The following is a 13,000-nucleotide window of genomic DNA, read 5'->3' as shown; positions in this document are numbered from 1 at the left end:
AGGGTTGTAGAAGTGTTTATGAAATTGCAGTGGCGTAGCCGATGTATTTATATAAGTGATTGCTTTGTTCAATTCAATTCAATTTATTAGCGTCCTTGTAGTACTTCATCGAAATGACATAGGGCTTGTCAATAAACATTAGAATTTAAAATACATATACATGAAAATTTGTAACCGAATTTACTTGTCACTTAGACATTACAATTTTAATAGAACTTTTAGAACGTTAACATAAAAATATACAAGTAGGATAACAATGTACAAAAAAAAAAGTTAGTGATTCTCACATCAAAGATTATTTACATTCTTACATTAATACTGTTTCACACTTTCATAGAAACATCAAGTATTTAAGTAAGAGCTATTACACACATTTATTATGTCAGGGAAATAATAACTGCGCTTTTATTGTCAACGATTCATGAACTCTTCAATACTGTAAAAACTATTGCTCAATAACATGTTTTTTAATTCTCTTTTAAATATGTACAGTTTTCGTATTTTTAGTTCTTTGGGGAGAGCACTGAAGAGGATTTTGGGTTGGTATAGTACACTTTTGTGATACATAGCTGTTTTATGAATTTCTCTGTGGAAATCATTCCTATTCCTTGTTTCGTAGTTGTGAAATTCTCTGTGTAATGTAGAAAATTCATCGTGTTCTTTTAAGAAGCATATGCTTTCATATATGTATAAAGATGGTAGTGTCATGATTTTTAATTCTTTCAAAGCTTGCCTACAAGAGTCTCTATAGCCTATACCTTTTATTATTCGGACTGCCTTCTTTTGTAATCTAAATGACTGTTTTGTTAGACTGATGTTTCCCCAAAACTGTATGCTGTATCTTAATAAACTGTGCATGAATGAGAAATAAACACATAACACTGTTTTAATATTACATGAGCTTTTAAGCATTCTAAGTATACAACATGTTTGGCTCAATTTTTTGTTCAATGATGTTACATGCTTTTTCCATCTTAAGTGTTCATCAAACCATACTCCCAAGAATTTAGTGTATGATGCTTGTTCAATCTTACACTTACCCAGTTCTACTGTAAGGTTAGTTTTTTTTAATTTGTAATATGTCTGAAGTTGATCCACGTTTTTTTGGCATTCACAATGAGTCTGTTTTCATTAAACCATCTGTCTGCTTCGTCTGTTGCTAATGTGACTTTTTCCTGTAAGTCGGCTTCACTATTTGCTTTAACAGACAGACTTGTATCATCAGCAAACAGTACTGCCTCTGCTTCAGAGAGTTTACTTGGTAGGTCATTGATAAATATTAAAAACAGTAATGGCCCTAATACAGATCCCTGGGGTACTCCATACAAAACTCTCTCTAATCTTGATGAATATGTCCTATCTGCCTGGCTTATCTCCACCTTCTGATACCTGTCTGACATATGATTCATACCATTTGTGGGCAACTCCACGTAACCCATAGGCATATAACTTCCTAAGCAGTAACTTATGGTCAATGACATCAAAGGCCTTTGCTAAATCCAAAAACAATCCACAATTTAATTCCTTTCTGTTTATGGAATTTAGAACAAGTTGCAAAAAAATTGAAGATAGCTGTTTCAGTTGATTTATTTTTACGGAAACCATTTTGTGCATTAACCAATATTCTATTCTTAGTAAGAAATTTGTATAGTCTCTGATACATTATTCTTTCTATTATTTTTGAGAAACCTGACAACATTGATAAAGGCCTAAAGTTACTAAAGTGGCTTTGTAGTAGACATTTTAAGTTTTGATGGAAACACCCCTGTCGTAAAAGATTCATTTATAATTTCAGTGAGAAGCGAGGCTATGTTTCCTGCACTTTGCTTAATGACTGTCAGGAATCCCATCACACCCACATGACATTTTATTTTTTAGCTTATTTATAGCATTTAGTACCTCTGAATCAGTTACTGGATAAAGGAACATTGTCATGTCATTCATGGGGATTTTTACCTTGCTATTGGAATTGCATTTAGTTTTAATTAAATTTATGGCTATATTTGTGAAATGTTCATTAAATATGTTGGCAATCTGATGGGAGTCCTTAACAGTTTTACCCCCACTTTTAATGACAAAGCTGTTATCTCTTCTTTTGTGTCTACCTATATTTTTATTTATTACCTCCCAAGTTGACTTCATTTTGTTGTTACCTTTCTCAATATAGGTATCATTATCAAGCTTCTTAGCTGCAATTATTACCTTCTTGTACAGGCTTCTATAACATTTCACATGTGCTTTCAGTACTACATTCTTCCTGGCTGATTTATTTAACTTTCTGAGAGTGTCTGATGACTTTCTAATCCCCTGTGTAACCAATGTTTTGGTTTTATGTTTAGTTTTGACTTTTTATAGGAAAGTTTCTGCGCATTCTATAAAGAATTTTCTTAAATTGTCTACCTGTCTATAATGTAGGTTTTTTGTGTTGATAAATCCCCTTCCTCCTTCCTTTCTGCTTAATGTGAATCTTTCTGTTGTTGAATGTATGTGATGTATTCTATATTTGTGGGATTGTGATCGTGTAAGTGTATGGTGTGCTTCTAGATCTGTCTTACTCCATTTCACTACTCCAAATGAGTAGGTCAATAATGGTATAGCATAAGTATTTATAGCTTTTGTATTGTTTCTTGCTGTCAATTCTGTTTTCAGTATTTTTGTTAGTCTTTGTCTATAATTTTCTTTTAGTTCTTTAATATTTGTATTATCTACTCCTACTTTTTGTCTATATCCTAGATATTTATAGGCATCTGTTTTTTCCATCGCTTCTATGCAGTCGCTGTGATTATCCAATATGTAATCTTCTTGTTTAGTGTGTTTTCCCTTGACTATGCTATTTTTCTTACATTTGTCTGTTCCAAAAGCCATATTTATATCATTGCTGAATACTTCTATTATCTTTAGTAATTGGTTGAGTTGTTGATTGGCTGCTGCCAGTAGTTTTAGATCATCCATGTATAGCAAATGTGTGATTTTGTGTGGGTATGTTCCAGTAATATTATATCCATAATTTGTATTATTTAGCATGTTGGATAGTGGGTTCAGAGCAAGACAGAAACAGAAAGGACTTAATGAGTCTCCTTGGTATATTCCACGCTTAATCTGTATTGGCTGTGATGTGATATCTGAATTAGTTTGGATATTAAGTGTGGTTTTCCAATTTTTCATTACTATTTTTAGGAACTGTATTAATTTAGGATCTACTTTGTAGATTTCCAGTATCTGTAGTAACCGTGAGTGGGGTACACTATCAAAAGCTTTTTGGTAATCAATGTATGCATAGTGCAGCGACCTTTGTTTAGATTTAGCTAGATATGTCACCTCTGTATCTATTATCAGTTGCTCTTCACATCCTCATGCTCCTTTGCAGCAGCCTTTTTGTTCATTTACAATTTTGTTCTGTGTTGTGTCATTAATTTCTGTGTAATGACTGTAGTTAATATTTTGTAGATTGTTGGTAGGCATGTTATGGGGTGATATTTAGCTGTGTTTGCTGTGTCTGCTTGATCTTCAGGTTTCAGATAGGTTATTCCATGTGCAAGTGTATCAGGGAATGGGTATGGGTCTGCAATGTAATTGTTAAATAATTTAGTTAGATGTGAATGTATTGAGGTGAACTTCTTTAGCCAGAAATTTGCTATTTTATCATATCCAGGGGCTTTCCAATTGTGAGTAGAATTAATTGCTTAGGTGACTTCATGTTGCAAAATTATCACTTCATGTATTTGTGGTATCATCATTTTTTTTGTGTGGGGGGGGGGGGGGTTAAGGGCGCTCAACTACTGAGGTCGTTAGTGCCCACTCACTGTTGTTAAAGCACATGGAATCTAGTAAAACTCAAGGGGAGGGGGGGGGGACACCAGAAAGAACTGACAAAGATGCAGATAAAATAAGTAAAAAGGTTACATGTCTTTGGACAAGCCAAAGAAAGTTATAAAACGCAGAACACGAGCAGCTGCTCGAGCGTCATCATCTAAAACATTCGGTAAAGTAGATGGCAGGGACAGGACAACACGAGATTGACTAAAGCGGGGACATGACAATAAAACATGGCGCACTGTTAATGCCTGACCACAAGGGCACTGCGGGGCTGGGTCACCGGAGGGCAGGTAGCGGTGGCTAAACCGACAATGCCCAATTCGCAACCTGGTCAGAAGGACCACCTCTCACCGAGATGGTCGGGAGGAGGTTGTCCAAGCAGTTGGGAGCGGTTTTACTGCCCGGAGCTTGTTTCCTTGGAGGGATGACCAAGCATCCCACCAGAACGACACAAGCCTCGAACAAACATCCCCATGAACGTCAGATGACGGGACACAATGGAAGGCTGGCCGAGGCAGGAGGACTGCAGCCTTGGCTGCAGCATCTGCAGCCTCATTCCCAGGCACTCCTACATGTCCGGGAACCAACAGAAAGCGGACAGGAGAACCATTGTCAGCGAAAGAACGGAGGGACTGCTGTATTCGTTAAATCAAGGGATGGACCGGATAGTGAGCTCAAAGGCTCTGAAGAGCACTGAGCGAGTCAGAGCAGAGTACATACGATGAATGGCGGTGGCGCCGGGCATACTGAACGGCCTGATGGAGAGCAAAAAGCTCAGCCATAAAGCTCGAGGAGCCGGCATTTAAAGGTGACGGCACCGACGACAAAGGCACAGCCGACACCATCGTCAGTTTTCGAGCCATTGGTGTAAATGTAGGTGTGACCGGCAAGTCGAGCACGAAGTCCGACAAACCGTGAGCAATACACTGCAGCCGGAGTACCCTCCTGCAAGAGTGAGCTGAGGTCGAGATAAATATTAACCAGAGCCTGGAGCCAAGGTGGTGTCGGGCTCTTACCCTCTATGAAGGTGGTAGGGAGGGCAAAATCCAATTGTCGAAGCAGGCGACGGAAGCGGACTCCAGGGGGCAGCAGGGCAGACACACACAACCCGTACTGACGGTCGAGAGAATCGGCGAAGAAGGACTGGTAAGAGGGGTGGTCAGGTATAGACAACACCTGGCAGGCATACCGACACAGCAGTATGTCGCGCCGGTAGGTCAATGGTAATTCGGCAGCTTCAGCATAAAGACTCAACAGGACTAGTGTAGAAGGCTCCGGTCGCAAGACGTAACCCTCGATGGTGGATGGAGTTGAGACGGCGTAAGAGGGATGGCCGAGCAGACGGGTAGACGAAGCTCCCATAATCCAGCTTTGATCAGACTATGGATAGATACAAGCGAAGCAGGACAGTGCGATCTGCTCCCCAAGATGAACCGCTAAGAACTCTGAGGACATTAAGGGAACGTGTACAACGGGCCGCCAAATAAGAGACATGCGGAGACCAACACAGTTTCTTATCCAATGCGAGCCCTAGAAACTTAGTTGTTTCCACGAATGGGAGAACAACAGGACCGAGATGTAAGGATGGCGGAAGGAACGCTTTATATCGCCAAAAGTTGATACAAACCGTCTTCTCTTCAGAGAACTGGAAGTCATTTGCCACGCTCCACGAGTATAGGCTGTCTAGACAACGCTGAAGGCAGCACTCCAGGAGGCATGATCTCAGGGCACTGCAGTAGATAGCGAAGTCATCGACAAAGAGGGAGCCTGAGACATTAGGTGGAATGCAATCCATAATTGGATTGATCGCGATGGCAAAAAGGGCTACACTCATGACGGAGCCCTGAGGCACTCCGTTCTCCTGGAGGAAGACGTCGGACAATACAGAACCCACACGTACCCTAAACTTTCGATCCGTTAAAAAGGAATCAATCAACAGGGGCAGGCGACCGCGTAGGCCCCACCTGTGCATAGTGCGGAGGATACCTCCTCTCCAACAGGTATCATAAGCCTTCTCCAAATCGAAGAACACGACTACCGTTTGACGCCTTCGCAAAAAGTTGTTCATGATGAATGTCGACAAGGTCACAAGGTGGTGAACAGCAGAGCGGCGGCGACAAAATCCGCATTGGACATTGGTAAGTAGCCGTCGAGATTCAAGAATCCAAACTAACCGAGCATGAACCATGTGCTCCATCACCTTACAGACACAGCTTGTAAGAGAAATGGGGCGGTAACTAGAAGGAAGGTGTCTATCCTTCCTGGGTTTGGGTATAGGAACAACGACAGCGTCACGCCAACGCATGGGGACCTGACCTTCGGTCCAGACGCGATTGTAGGTACGAAGAAGGAAGTAAAAGCAGAAAGAGTAATACGGACAGCTATTGCTTGGAGTGGGGTGGTCAATGGGATGGGATGGTAATAGACATCGTCCCGAACGAGCAACATGATCCCACCATGAGCTGGGATACCGTCCACAGGGGTGAGGTCATACCGCTCCGAGGTATAGTGGGTAAAGGCAATACGGTCAGTCGGGCGCAACTTGGTTTCCTGGAGACCAAGGACGAGCGGACAGTGCAGGCAGAGGAGCAGTTTTGATTCCTCCCCATTAGATCGAATACCTCTTATGTTCCAATGTAACAAGGCCATCGCTAGTCAAAAAAGAGGGAACGAGACGAGGGAAGAGCTGGTCACCTCGACGGCCGCAGAGTGCCAGGTTTCGAGGGAACAACGCTACTACCGACGGGAGGCGTATCCTGTTCCATCGAGTCATCGCCAGCTGCGGCCGCTGTCCCTGGTTGTGTAGGAGGGGCAGCATCATTTGTCGACAAGAGGCTAGCTGAGCGCCTGGCAGCAGAGCGTCCCGGCGAAACTGAGGACGGCTGGGACCAGCAACTCACGGATGGAGCGTCAGACGAAACGCACCAGGGTGGAGAGGGGGATAGAGACTTCTTGGAGGCCTTCTTGGAGGCCTTCTTGGAGGCCTTCTTGGAGGCCTTCTTGGAGGCCTTCTTGGAGGCCTTCTTGGAGGCCTTCTTGGAGGCCTTCTTGGAGGCCTTCTTGGAGGCCTTCTTGGAGGCCTTCTTGGAGGCCTTCTTGGAGGCCTTCTTGGAGGCCTTCTTGGAGGCCTTCTTGGAGGCCTTCTTGGAGGCCTTCTTGGAGGCCTTCTTGGAGGCCTTCTTGGAGGCCTTCTTGGAGGCCTTCTTGGAGGCCTTCTTGGAGGCCTTCTTGGAGGCCTTCTTGGAGGCCTTCTTGGAGGCCTTCTTGGAGGCCTTCTTGAAAGTCTGAGGAGGCACAGGGATGGTGGGCTGGACCCGAAGAAGGTCGTCACACGCGGGCTCGGTTTTGGAACGCCGGACCTCTGAAGCTGGGGTCCGGAATGTTTCCCCGATAGATGCCTGAGAAGATGATCGCTTCTCAGGCGGCAGAGGGGGGGAGGGAGGAGGAGGAGGAAGGGTGGCCCCTGGGGCAGAGGGGACGGGGGCCACGGGGGAGGATGATTTGGAAGGGAGGGATTTGGGAGGCGGAGGCAGAGACCCCGGATGGGGAGGAGGCAGAGGGGGGGACAGGATAGGGGTGAGGATACTGCAGAAGGAGTGGACACAACTGAGGCAAACAAAGTGGTCAACGGCACGGGATGGAGGCGGTCACTCTTCTTCCTGGCCTCAGAATAAGAGAGCCGATCCGAAGTTTTGAGTTCTTGTATCTTCTTCTCCTTCTCATATGCGGGGCAGTCTGAGGATCTAGGCGAGTGGATGCCAGGACAATTAACGCACCGAGGTGGTGGGGTGCATGTATGTTCCTCACGAAGAGGACATCCACAATCGCCACAAAGGTTCTCAGCCTCACACCGTGACGACATGTTCCCAAAGCGCAAACACTGAAAGCAGCGCATAGGAGGCGGGACGTAAGGTCGCACGTCGCACCGGTAGCACATCACCTTTACCTTCTCCGGGAGAACGTCCCCCTCGAAGGTGAGGATAAAGGCCCCGGTGTCGATGCGACGGTCTTTGGGGCCGCGCTGGACACGCCGGACGAAATGCACGCCTCTGCGCTCCAGGTTGGCCCTGAGCTCCTCATCAGATTGCAGCAGGAGGTCCCGATGAAAAATAACACCCTGCATCCTATTTAGTGCCAGATGCGGGACACTGGGATGTCCCCTGGGCGGCCGCACGCCTGGAGCGCCGCCGACTGTGTGGCGGAGGTGGTCTTTAGAAGAACGGACCCCGAACGCATCTTACTGAGAGCATCGATTTCCCCGAAGATGTCCTCAATGTGCTGAACAAAGAACATGGGCTTGGAGGTGGCGAACTTCCCGGCATCGGTTCGAGAACAGACCAAATTGCGGGGGAAGTACTTCGCCCCAAGCCAGTGGGCCTGTCCCTCCTCCCAGGGAGTGGCCAAGGGGGAAAGGGCAGGAGAACCCGAACTAGAAACAGTACTTTTCCTCTTGAAAGACTCGGCCTGATATGTGTTGACGTTTCATCTGCAAAACATCCGCCCGATACCACCCACTCCGACCAAGGGCTCTCCCCACAGGCGCCACCCAGCCTCAGCAAGGGCCACCTGGCAGGATGACCGTTGCCGGCAGTCCTGATGCCCCAAGGAGATGGGCATCTACTCCTTGGCCGACGTGGGGAGGGTGCAGCTCAGTTATCAGCAGTACGATCCCTGTGTTGTCAGGGGGCTACAACTTAGAGGGTACATGACGACCCCACCACAACGGGCTGGCTACCGTGCTGGATTTTGGGTGCCATGGAAAGTCCATCATGGTCGTAGGTGCAGATGGGGACGCACTATGGGTGTAACTTGTACAACTCATCAGGCGTTTGGGCCCAATTTGAGGAATAGTGGGTATGGTTACAACGCCGGTACAATGCTGAGTGCGAAGGTCTTAGTGCACTGAGGACCAGTGGTACACCACGTAAGGCGTCCTTCCCCAAAAGGCTCGTACTTCTGTAGAATTTTCAAAAATGGAGGTCGAACCGCAAGGGGGACCATCACATGGAAGGCCGAAATGGTTGAAACTCCTTTTAGTCGCCTCTTACGACAGGCAGGAATACCTCAGGCCTATTCATACCCCGGACCCGCAGGGGGAGGGAGGGGGTTGGAGAGGGGCCTAGGACTGGGGTAAGGAAGGGGGAGCAAGGGGTGAAGATGTAACAAGCATAGCTAGACGTCATGGACACAGGGTGAATACGTGTATACTTCTTACAAGCCTCTGTATAGGTTAAACGATCGAGGGACTTCTGTATCTTCTTTTCCTTCTTGTATACTGTGCAATCTAGTGCATATGGAGAATGATTGCCATGACAATTAACACACACAGAAGGGGGAACACAGGGACTCCCCTCATGGAGTGGACCTCCACAGTCACCACAGAGAGGGGCCTGTGAACAGCGGGAAGACATGTGTCCAAAGCGGAAGCACTTAGAACACCACATAGGATGTGGGATGTATGGCTTCACATCACATCGATAAACCATAGTCTTTACTTTCTTAGGGAGGGTATCCTCTTCAAAGACCAGGATAAAGGCACCAGTACCAATGTGATTGTCCTTAGGATCCTTCTGAACACGCCAAACAAAGTGAACACCCCGCCATCCGAGATTGTCCCGAAGTTCCTCATCAGTTTGAAGGATGAGGCTCCTGTGAAAAATCGCACATTGAACCATATTTCGAGACTCGTGGGGGGTAATGGACACAGGAATTGTGGCAAGATGGGTACAGCACGAAGGGCCGCAGACTGGGCAGCTGAAGCAGTTTTGATCAGCAACGAACCCGACCGCATCTAGCTCAGGGAGTCCACTTTGCCGAACTTGTCTTCAATGTGTTCCACAAAGAACAAAGGTTTGGTATTGGTTAAAGTATCCCCATCAGTCATGGTGCCCCCAGCCAACGGGCTTGACCCACTTCCCAGGGGGTAGCCATGGAAGGGAAGGCCAAAGGGGCAAGGGAAGCAGCACTAGAAGAATCAGTTCCACGCAGAGAGATAGCTGCAGAAGAATGGCCAGAGTTCTGGACCAGTATGCGTTTCATTTGCGTAGTGTCCGCCCTAATACCACTCACTCCAATCAGGAGCTCTCCTCATGGGCGCCACCCAGACACAGCAAGAGCCGTCTGGCACAGCGGCCATTGCCGGGAGTTCCGATTGTCCAGGGTGACGAGCAACCACTCCAAGGCTTGCGTGAGGTGGTCACAGAAGTGTAATCCCTGTGTGTTCAGGGAGCTCAACCAAAAGGGTACATAGCGACCTCAGCACACGGGCTGGCTACCGTGCTGGCTATGCTCCCTGCCGCTGTTGGATAAGCAGCTGTAGCAGCAAGTCGTATACTCCTAGCTCACTCAATTGTTACATAGTTTAATTCTTAATTTCTTTGCGTGTTTTTGGTACTTGCATTGTTTAATTCATAAATTTCGGGCGTATTATAGTATTTGAGAGTTGCAGCATCGCGTTTCAGTACCTGAATTGTGTAAAATCGCGTAGTCTCCTTCCGCCGCCGAGCAGTGTGTCAGTAGTACGCAAGTAGCAAAATTACTGCATTTACTAGGCAATCTTGTATTTTAATAACCGTTTAAATTTTGTGTCGATTTGTTTGCGCTCTGTTGATTAGTTCAAACGTTTTTTGCACAACAGTTTTTAGCATGGATAGGGACTGCAACTGCTGTGTTCGGATGCCGGATGAGTTGGCATCCCTTCACTCCCAGCTTCAGGCAGTGTTGGCTTCGGTCACACAGCTTGAGGCTGTTGCCAATGGGCATCACTGTGGGGGTCCGGATAGGGGTTTGTCGGTGACAGCCAGCTCGTCCCATGCATCCCCCGATCGGACTACGACTGTGGTTGCCAGGGATACTGCCCGCATTGAGGCTGATCCCTCACCTGTGGTAGAGTGGGAGGTCGTCTCAAGGTGTGGCAGGAGGCGAAAGACATTCCAGAGGGCTGAACAGAAGGCCTCTCCAGTTTGTCTGACGAACCGGTTTCAGGCTCTGTCTCAGGCTGATACTGATCTTTGGCCTGACATGGCTGCTTGTCCTGTTCCAGAGGTTGCCCCTCAGTCTGCAAGACCCGGGCGGTCGCAGAGGGTGGGCTTACTGGTAGTTTGGAGCTCCAACGTCAGGCGCGTAATGGGGCCCCTTAGGGAAATGGCAGCAAGAGAAGGGAAGAAACCCAATGTGCACTCCATGTGCATACCGGGGGGAGTCCTTCCAGATGCGGAAAGGGTCCTTCTGGATGCCGTGAAGGGTACAGGGTGCACACATCTGCAGGTGGTCGTTCATGTCAGCACCAATGATGTGTGTCGCTATGGATCGGAGGAAATCCTCTCTGGCTTCTGGCGGCTATCTGATTTGGCGAAGACTGCCAGTCTCGCTAGCGGGATGAAAGCAGAGCTCACCATATGCAGCATCATCGACAGGACTGACTGCGGACCTTTGGTACAGAGCCGAGTGGAGGGTCTGAATCAGAGGCTGGGACGGTTCTGCGACCGTGTGGGTTGCAGATTCCTCGATTTGCGCCATAGGGTAGTGGGGTTTTGGGTTCCGCTGGATAGGTCAGGAGTCCACAACACGCAACAAGCGGCTACACGGGTAGCAGGGGTTGTGTGGTGTTGGCTGGGCGGTTTTTTAGGTTAGATGGCCTTGGGCAATTACAGAAAGGGCAACAGCCTCAACGGGTGCGGGGCAAAGTCAAGACATGCAGGGACCAAGCAGCAATCAGTATTGTAATTGTCAACTGTCGAAGCTGCGTTGGTAAAGTACCGGAACTTAGAGCGCTGATAGAAAGCACCGAAGCTGAAATCGTTATAGGTACAGAAAGCTGGCTGAAGCCAGAGATAATTTCTGCCGAAATTTTTACAAAGGTACAGACGGTGTTTAGGAAGGATAGATTGCATGCAACCGGTGGTGGAGTGTTCGTCGCTGTTAGTAGTAGTTTATCCAGTAGTGAAGTAGAAGTGGATAGTTCCTGTGAATTATTATGGGTGGAGGTTACACTCAACAACCGAGCTAGGTTAATAATTGCCTCCTTTTACCGACCTCCCGACTCAGCAGCATTAGTAGCAGAACTGAGAGAAAATTTGGAATACATTTCACATAAATTTTCTCAGCATGTTATAGTCTTAGGTGGAGATTTCAATTTACCAGATATAGACTGGGACACTCAGATGTTTAGGACGGGTGGTAGGGACAGAGCATTGAGTGACATACTGAGTGCACTATCCGAAAATTACCTCGAGCAATTAAACAGAGAACCGTCTCGTGGAGATAACATCTTGGACCTACTGATAGCAAACAGACCCGAACTTTTCGACTCTGTATGTGCAGAACAGGGAATCAGTGATCATAAGGCCGTTGCAGCATCCCTGAATATGGAAGTAAATAGGAATATAAAAGGGAGGAAGGTTTATCTGTTTAGCAAGAGTAATAGAAGGCAGATTTCAGACTACCTAACAGATCAAAACGAAAATTTCTGTTCCGACACTGACAATGTTGAGTGTTTATGGAAAAAGTTCAAGGCAATCGTAAAATGCGTTTTAGAGAGGTACATGCCGAGTAAAACAGTGAGGGACGGGAAAACCCACCGTGGTACAACAACAAAGTTAGGAAACTACTGCGAAAGCAAAGAGAGCTTCACTGCAAATTTAAACGCAGCCAAAGCCTCTCAGGCAAACAGAAGCTAAATGATGTCAAAGTTAGCGTAAGGAGGGCTATGCGTGAGGCGTTCAGTGAATTCGAAAGTAAAATTCTATGTACCGACTTGACAGAAAATCCTAGGAAGTTCTGCTCTTACGTTAAATCAGTAAGTGGCTCGAAACAGCATATCCAGACACTCCGGGATGACGATGCCATTGAAACAGAGGATGACATGCGTAAAGCTGAAATACTAAACACCTTTTTCCAAAGCTGTTTCACAGAGGAAGACCGCACTGCAGTTCCTTCTCTAAATCCTCGCACAAACGAAAAAATGGCTGACATCGAAATAAGTGTCCAAGGAATAGAAAAGCAACTGGAATCACTCAATAGAGGAAAGTCCACTGGACCTGACGGGATACCAATTCGATTCTACACATAGTTCGCGAAAGAACTTGCCCCCCTTCTAACAGCCGTGTACCGCAAGTCTAGAGGAACGGAGGGTTCCAAATGATTGGAAAAGAGCACAGGTAGTCCCAGTCTTCAAGAAGAGTCG

This window comes from Schistocerca americana, chromosome 3 (genome assembly GCF_021461395.2).
Source record: "Schistocerca americana isolate TAMUIC-IGC-003095 chromosome 3, iqSchAmer2.1, whole genome shotgun sequence".
Classification (NCBI taxonomy): Eukaryota; Metazoa; Arthropoda; class Insecta; order Orthoptera; family Acrididae; genus Schistocerca; species Schistocerca americana.
Note: the sequence above shows the minus strand (reverse complement) of the source record.